The sequence below is a fragment of the Pinus tabuliformis genome, chromosome 7 (assembly GCF_031772625.1).
Source record: "Pinus tabuliformis cultivar Carrire ecotype Pingquan chromosome 7, CPIR1, whole genome shotgun sequence".
Classification (NCBI taxonomy): domain Eukaryota; kingdom Viridiplantae; phylum Streptophyta; class Pinopsida; order Pinales; family Pinaceae; genus Pinus; species Pinus tabuliformis.
In genome coordinates this window covers 1,948,808,763-1,948,816,273 of record NC_142293.1, presented here as the reverse complement: position 1 = coordinate 1,948,816,273, position 7,511 = coordinate 1,948,808,763, and positions in this window count along the sequence as shown.

Sequence of the window (7,511 nt, the reverse complement as noted above, 5' to 3'; positions counted from 1 at the left end):
GACAAATCTTCAGAATGTTGTAACCAAAATACAGTAACCAGACCCAAGTCAAAACCTAGAACACTGCAAAAGAAAATAGAAGTAGCTAAAATATATTTTGAGAGATATACAATACTTCCTTTTGTCGAACCTGTGTGTATACGCACTTTTCTCAAGGTGAACCTGCGTACAAATCTACAAATAAAAATTAAGATGTATACACTATTTCGGTATGCAGAACCAATGTATATACACGCCTTTTCTAAGATGAACCTACGTACAGATCTGTAAATGATGATTTAAACTTTACAAGAATTTCAGACTTCAGTTATACCCATATCATCATATTTACAGACTACAATATGCGCCAGTTATATAGATAAATGATCAAAACCACATAAAGATACTTCACTTCAAGCCTTAAGATCTTGAACCATCATTAGATCTTATCCTTCATCAAGCACTAAGGTTCATCCTTGGTTCAGATCTAGCTATGCACCATAACCCAATAGCCTATATGTTAGATCTTACTCTTCATCAGATATTCAATTCATAAGTGCCTTTGCCTAATGATCTTCTCCTCCTTTTATAGTCTTAGTCCTTAATCAATACCATGGACCAAAACCACTTAGAACCAATACCTTGGACCAAATACCTGAGGTCAACACTTTGGACAAGATACCTTGGACCAATACCATGGATTAAAATACCATGGACTAAATACCACAGACCAAAACTAAGCTTTCCAACATGTACATGCCTTTCCTTCCGTGAAAGCGCGTGTGTATGCTATATGCACCTTTTCGTCAGTGAACCTGCATGTACACACAGTTTGGTCAATGGGGAACTTGCTTATACCTCTTTTAATTCATTCTGTGAGTCTGAACTGTGATCCATCTGAGTGAGTTGCCATCAAGTACAACACCTATATCACCTATATCATAATGCCAAAAATCTCCCGCTTTGGACTTGATGGAAACACCAACACCAATCACTCTCCCCCTTTGTCATCAAGGGCAAAGGGTCATGCTCCCCCTGAGTACCAGCTGAAATCTCTGATATGTTGAAGTGCTGATTGAGCTCCTATGAACAAGTCCATGCTCCCCCTGAGCATAAGAAAGGTCCGCAAAAAGATAACATGACTCTATACATACATCACCAAGGACCTTCCTATTGCCAAAGACTCATACATGCATCCATCTCCCAACCAGGTGGGGATATACCAATTTTGACTCATCCACCCAACCAAGTGGGGATATACCAACTGTTTATACATGAACATTACATCATCCATCCCATGCATAGTGGGGTAAAAAAATATGACCTTTACATTGAAGGATATACATGACATATAAAATAGAGACCAAATATCTAAAATAAGACCATGATAGCCATCAGCAACTATCATCAGCGACATCTATCAATCAGCATCAACAACTATGTTCTCTCTTGAGCTTGTTCTACTGGAATAAAAAACAATAGTGAATTTGTACCAAGATCTTCTAAGATAATTCCAAAAATGCATTACTAGAAGTATATGCTCCCCCTAAACCTGTGCCAGATGATTATTATCAAACCCATATCAGAATCCTTGGCCCATGTCTTCAAACCAACAGATACGCAGTTGTCTGAACCGATACCAGTGTATGTACGTGACTACGCTTCATGAAACTCACATATAACCACATTTCTCTGAAATAGATAAGTTTTAACAGCAGGATGATGCATCAACTACTCCTAACATCTGTCTGAGATATTCAAATGTCTCTCCGGGCAATGGTTTGGTGAATATATCAGCAACCTGTTCTTTGGAGGGAACATACTCCAATTTGACCTTTTGTTCAAGCACTTGTTCACGTAGAAAATGATATTTGATGGACCGTATGTTCTTGGTCTTGGAATGCATGACTAGATTCTTTGAAATACTGATGGCACTTGTATTATCACATAAAATGGGAATGGGTGGAGTACATGTGATCTGTATGTCTTGTAATTTTTGCATCATCTAAAGGAGTTGTGGTAGCAAGATGCAGTAACCACATATTCTGCTTCAGCTGTAGATAATGCAATTGAGCTTTGTTTCTTGCTGAACCAAGACAGTAATCTAGAACCCATATAGAATGCACCACCACTAGTTCTTTTTCTGCCATCAACGCTTCCTGCCTAATCTTCTTTTTTTTTCTAGGATACCATAAACCAAAATTTTGTGTTCCTTGAAGATATTTGAATATCCTTTTGACTACTTGAAGATGTGATTCCTTTAGGTTTTCTTGGAATCTTCCAACTATTCCTACTGCATGCATGATGTCCGGTCGGGTACCTATTAGATAGAGCAAGCTGCCAATCGTGGATCTATAAGTTGGTTGATGCACCGCTATTGATTCATCATTTGAACTAAGACTGCATCCTATTACCATTGGAGTACATACTAGTTCAGAATCTCCCATGCCGTACATTTCAGGATCTGTTTGAGATATTTGGTTTGTGATAGAAAAATACCATCTTTGTTTTGTTGAACTTGTAGACCAAGAAAGTATGTAAGCTCACCAAGTAGAGACATTTCAAATTCTTGCTAAATTATTGAAGAAAAATTTCGACTCATGGCTTCTTCATTACTACCAAAAATTATATCATCAACCTACACAACAAGTATTAGCAATTTATTATTCTCAATCTTTGTGTATAAATTGTTATCAGCTGATCCCTTTGAAAAACCTTGTTGACAGAGATATTTGTCAAGATGGGAATACCAGGCCCTTGGAGCTTCTTTTAGACCATAGAGAGCTTTTCTGAGTCTGCATAAAAGTTTTGCATCATTTCCAAGAATGAATCCATCTGGTTGCTTAATACAGAATTCTTCTTCTAAGTCTCCATTAAGAAAGGCGGATTTTACATCCTTTTGATATACTTTGAATTTTTGAAAACTAGAAAGAGCAAGGAACATTCTTATGGCTTCAAGTCTAGCAACAGGTGCAAAAGTTTATTCAAAATCTATACCTTCTTGTTGAGCATATCCTTTACAAACAACTCTGGCCTTGTTTCTAATAACTTCTCCATTTTCATTCAGCTTGTTTTTGAATATCCATTAGTTCCTATGATATTCTTACCATGAGTTCTAGGAACTAATTCCCAAGTATGATTGTTTTCAATTTGCTCAAGTTCTTCATTCATGGCTTTGACCCAACATTCAACTTTACAACGTTCACTTACATTTTGAGGTTCGGTGGAGGATAGTAATGCTAGATAGCTTGAAGCTTCTGAAATAGTTCTTCTTGTTTGTACACCTACCTCTTTCTATCCCAAAATTTGAGTCTCTGGATGATTCTTCTGAACATACCTAGAAGGAGCTTTTTCTTCTACCATTATCTCTTCTTTTAGTGCTTCATTGGTTTCTTCTTTAAATTAGTCGGATAATCCTCATCTTCTTCATGCTCTTCGATTTTTATTTGCCTTGTTCTTGCATGTTTCATCAACCACAACATCGATACTTTCAATAATTTTTCCAAGCCTTTTATTATAACATTGATATCCTTTACTTCGGGAAGAGTAACCAAGGAGAATACCTTCATATGCTCTAGTTTCAAACATGCCAAGTTTTTCATCAGTCCTTTTGATGTAACATTTGCTTCCAAAAAATTTGAAGTATTTACAGTAGAAGTCTTACCATACCAGAGTTCATGAGGAGTTTGACTTCTGTTTACCTGAACGTTTGTCTTGTTGAGAATAGTGACAACAGTGAATGTAGCTTCACCCTAGAAGGTTGCAGGAGTTCTGAACTCATCTATCATAACACGAGCCATTTATTGAACATTTTTTTTCATTCTTTCTACCACTCCATTTTGCTAAGGTGTTCTTGTGGTGGAGAGTTCCCTTCTTATTCCATGTTCTTCACAAAATTCGAAGAATTCATCCGAGGTAAATTCCCCTCCTCGCTCAGATCTAAGGCATTTGATTTTGTGATCTGATTCTTTAAACTAAACCTTTGAAGGCTTTGACCTTTTCAAATGCTTAATATTTATGTTTTAGAATTCCCATCCAACACATTCTGGAAAAATCATCAATGGACAATATAAAATATTCTTCTCCATGAGGTGACTTTTTCCTTGATGGTCCACATAAATCAGTATGAACAAGTTCAAGAAGCTTACTAGCTGATCCTTCCTTTTTAGGGAAATGTGCTCTAGTTTGCTTACCAAATTGGAATGATTTTCATATTGTCTTTTCTAGAATGCTGATATCTAGAAGATCATGAACAGCCTGGTACCTACATGCTTTTCTTATTTGAGGGAAACTTAGATGCCCCAGTCTTCTGTGCCATAGCCATTGTTCATCATTTTTTCTTAGATAGCACTGTTGTTGTCCTCCCTTGAGTATGTATAAGTTTTTGGGAGTTCTTACGCCTTTGATCATTGTTTCTCCTATATCAAGCTCATGAACAACACATCCATTTGATCGAAATACTACTTCATTTCCTTCATCACACATTTGACTGACACTTAATAGGTTATGCTTAAGACCATCAACATACATAACATTCCTAGCTTTAACCTTTTCTTTTAAGAGAACATATCCTTTACCTTTTATGACAGCAGGAGTTTCATTTCCAAATAAGACCTTCTCTTCCTTTCCTAAGGCATTATATGACTTAAGGTTTTCTTTGTCACCTTTCATGTGTTTTGAGCATCCACTGTCGATATACCACTCATTTTCTTGTCCTTCTGCATACAAGGCTATTCCACATATTTCTGGTTATGGCTCTTTCTTTTTCCATATTTTGGGACTTGATGAAGTTTTCTCCTTCTGAGATGTTTGCCGAAATTTACTCCTCCATTCAAATTCTTCATGACTGAAGTTTTTGCAGATAGAACATTTTATTTCATTTTCAAGAAGAGAAAAGTTATTATAAGTCCATTTCATGATCCCTTTCACATTAGCTTGATTTCATGCTTCTCTACTCATGATGGTCTTGTAAGAAACACATTGAGCAACTTTGTGTCCAAAGTTATGACATGAGAAACATTGGCCGTTAAATAATTTCCCGCAATTATCGAATATACTGACCTGGTGATTGTAGTTTCTATTGATATTCATTCTTGCAGCAAATTGAGTATGATTTACCTGAGGTTTGTAGCTTCTGTTCATCCTTGAAGTAAATTGAGCATGCTTTACTTGATGGTCTTCTTTATGCCTTTGCTGACGATTATCAAACTGTTCACTGCTCTTTGTTGCGTCAAGATAGCTTTTAGTGGAGGTTGACGGGTTCAGTGATTGAGATGCTTCTTCAATATATCCAAGACCTATCTTTATCGGAGGAGAACATTGCACTTTATTAATTTCATTTAATGTTTTTGATCCTTTAGCAAATCTAAGATTGAGAGCTTTTGTTTTCTCAATATCCTTTCTTAGACCCACAATTTCACATTCCAGTTTTTCATTGTGTTTTTCTCTTTCAGCAAGTTGGAATATCAAAGTATCTATAATCATATTCTTTCTTCTAAAAAAATTTTGAGTTTAGAGATTTCTTCATAAAGATCATCTTCATCTAAAGCATCCAAGAAACTATCATCTTCAAAAGCCATTAAAAGTCTATATTATTTACTATTTTCATCTTCATCACTATTAGATAGACCATTGGTATCTTCATGTGTATAGTAGCTCTTCTTACATACACTTTCTTTTCTATTCCATTTTGTCGATTCCTTACCTTTATCAAGCTTATATTTATGAGGAAATTTGGAAGCATAATGACCAACTCTTCCATAAGAAAAACATTTGAAGGGTAGTTTACCTCTGAATCTTTTAGAACCCTACTGAAGGTTCCTGAAAAAGTTTTCTTCTTTGTCTCCTTCTGAAATATGTCCTGATTCATTGAGTTCTTCTCTTCCTAAGGCTTTGAATGCGGCTTCTCTCATATTTGATTGACCTCATTTTCTCATTTTGAAAGCAGTTAAGATTTCGTGCAGCTATGTCATAGTAATAGTCTGAAGATCCTACTTTTTTTCTATGGTAGATACTTTTGATTCAAACTTAGTAGATAGGGATCTTAAAACTTTTTCAACTAAAGTAACTTCTTTTATCTCTTCACCCAAGTTCTTCATGCAATTAAAAATCTCATCTATATGAAAGAAGTAACTAGCTATACTTTCATCATTATGCATTTTGAGAGATTTGTATTGAATTATGAGAGTTTATAGATTAGCACATTTTACCTGATTGTCTCCTTCATAGCTTAGAATGATCTTGTCCCATATTTCTTTGGTGGTTTTGAGCTGCATAACTTTGAGAAATTCTGATTGTGAGAAACTCCCAAATAATGTATTGACAGCCTTGGCATTGGTTTCATATTTCTTTATACCTGTCGTATCTATAGGAATTGTTGATGGAAACGTATATCCTCCTTCCATGATTTCCCAGACATCTGTTCCAAGAGATTGAAGATAGGTTGTGGTTCTTACCTTCCGATAAACGAAGTTTCTCCCATCAAAGATTAGTGGTCTAATAGATCCCTCTCTTTCGTAGTTACTCATGATGATGGATCTTCCTTCAAGCGATCAAACTTCTTTTGAAGAACCTGCTATGATTCCAATTGTTGGGAATAGTACTGAGAGGGGGGATGAATCAGTATGAGCAAGTTAATAATTTTTCATTTCCATAATCAGATTCATATACACTACTTCAGTTAATGGAACTCGCATGTATACACAACTATGTTTAAGGAAACTAGCGTATATCCTGCAGAATTATGATTCATTTAATTCATCATATGTCGATCTTTAATTAGTACATCAGAACCATTTGAACAATAACCAGGTGCAGTAAAAATAGAACAGACAGTCACACACAAGAACACAAGATATAAGGCGGAAACCCAATGTGGGTGAAAACCACCTGCTGCAGTCACCTCTATCTTCCTTTTAAAATTAGAAACTTCATTTTACAATTTTTGTACTAGTGCAGTCTTATACCAGTATGCAAGCTTCTAACTGCAGAAGGCTACAACCTTCTCTCATTCTCGAGCTTCTCCTGGAAGGGAGCTACAACCCCCTAGCTAATATGTGTACTAGTATGTAGGTGTCGGCCTATAGAAGACTCCAATATTCTCTTTTCTTCCAGGGACCATGTTTCATAAATTTTCAGACTCGATCCATCAATAGCTTCATTCAATCATCTACATCAATCAATCTCCTTTTGCACCAACCAAAACTGAATCAACAAATCACTTTGACAAATCTTCAGAAAGTTGTAACCAGAATACAGTAACCAAAATATAGTAACCAGAAGCCAGAACATTACAACAGAAAATACAAGTAGCTAAAATATATTTTGAGATATATATGCTAGTTCCCTTCATTGAACCTGTGTGTATACACACTTTTCTCAAGGTGAACCTGCATACATATCTGCAAATCAAAATTAAGATGTATACGTTGTTTTGATATGCAGAACCAACATATATACGTGCCTTTTCTAAGGTGAACCTGTGTACAAATATATAAATGATAATTTAAACTTTACAACAATTTCAGACTTCA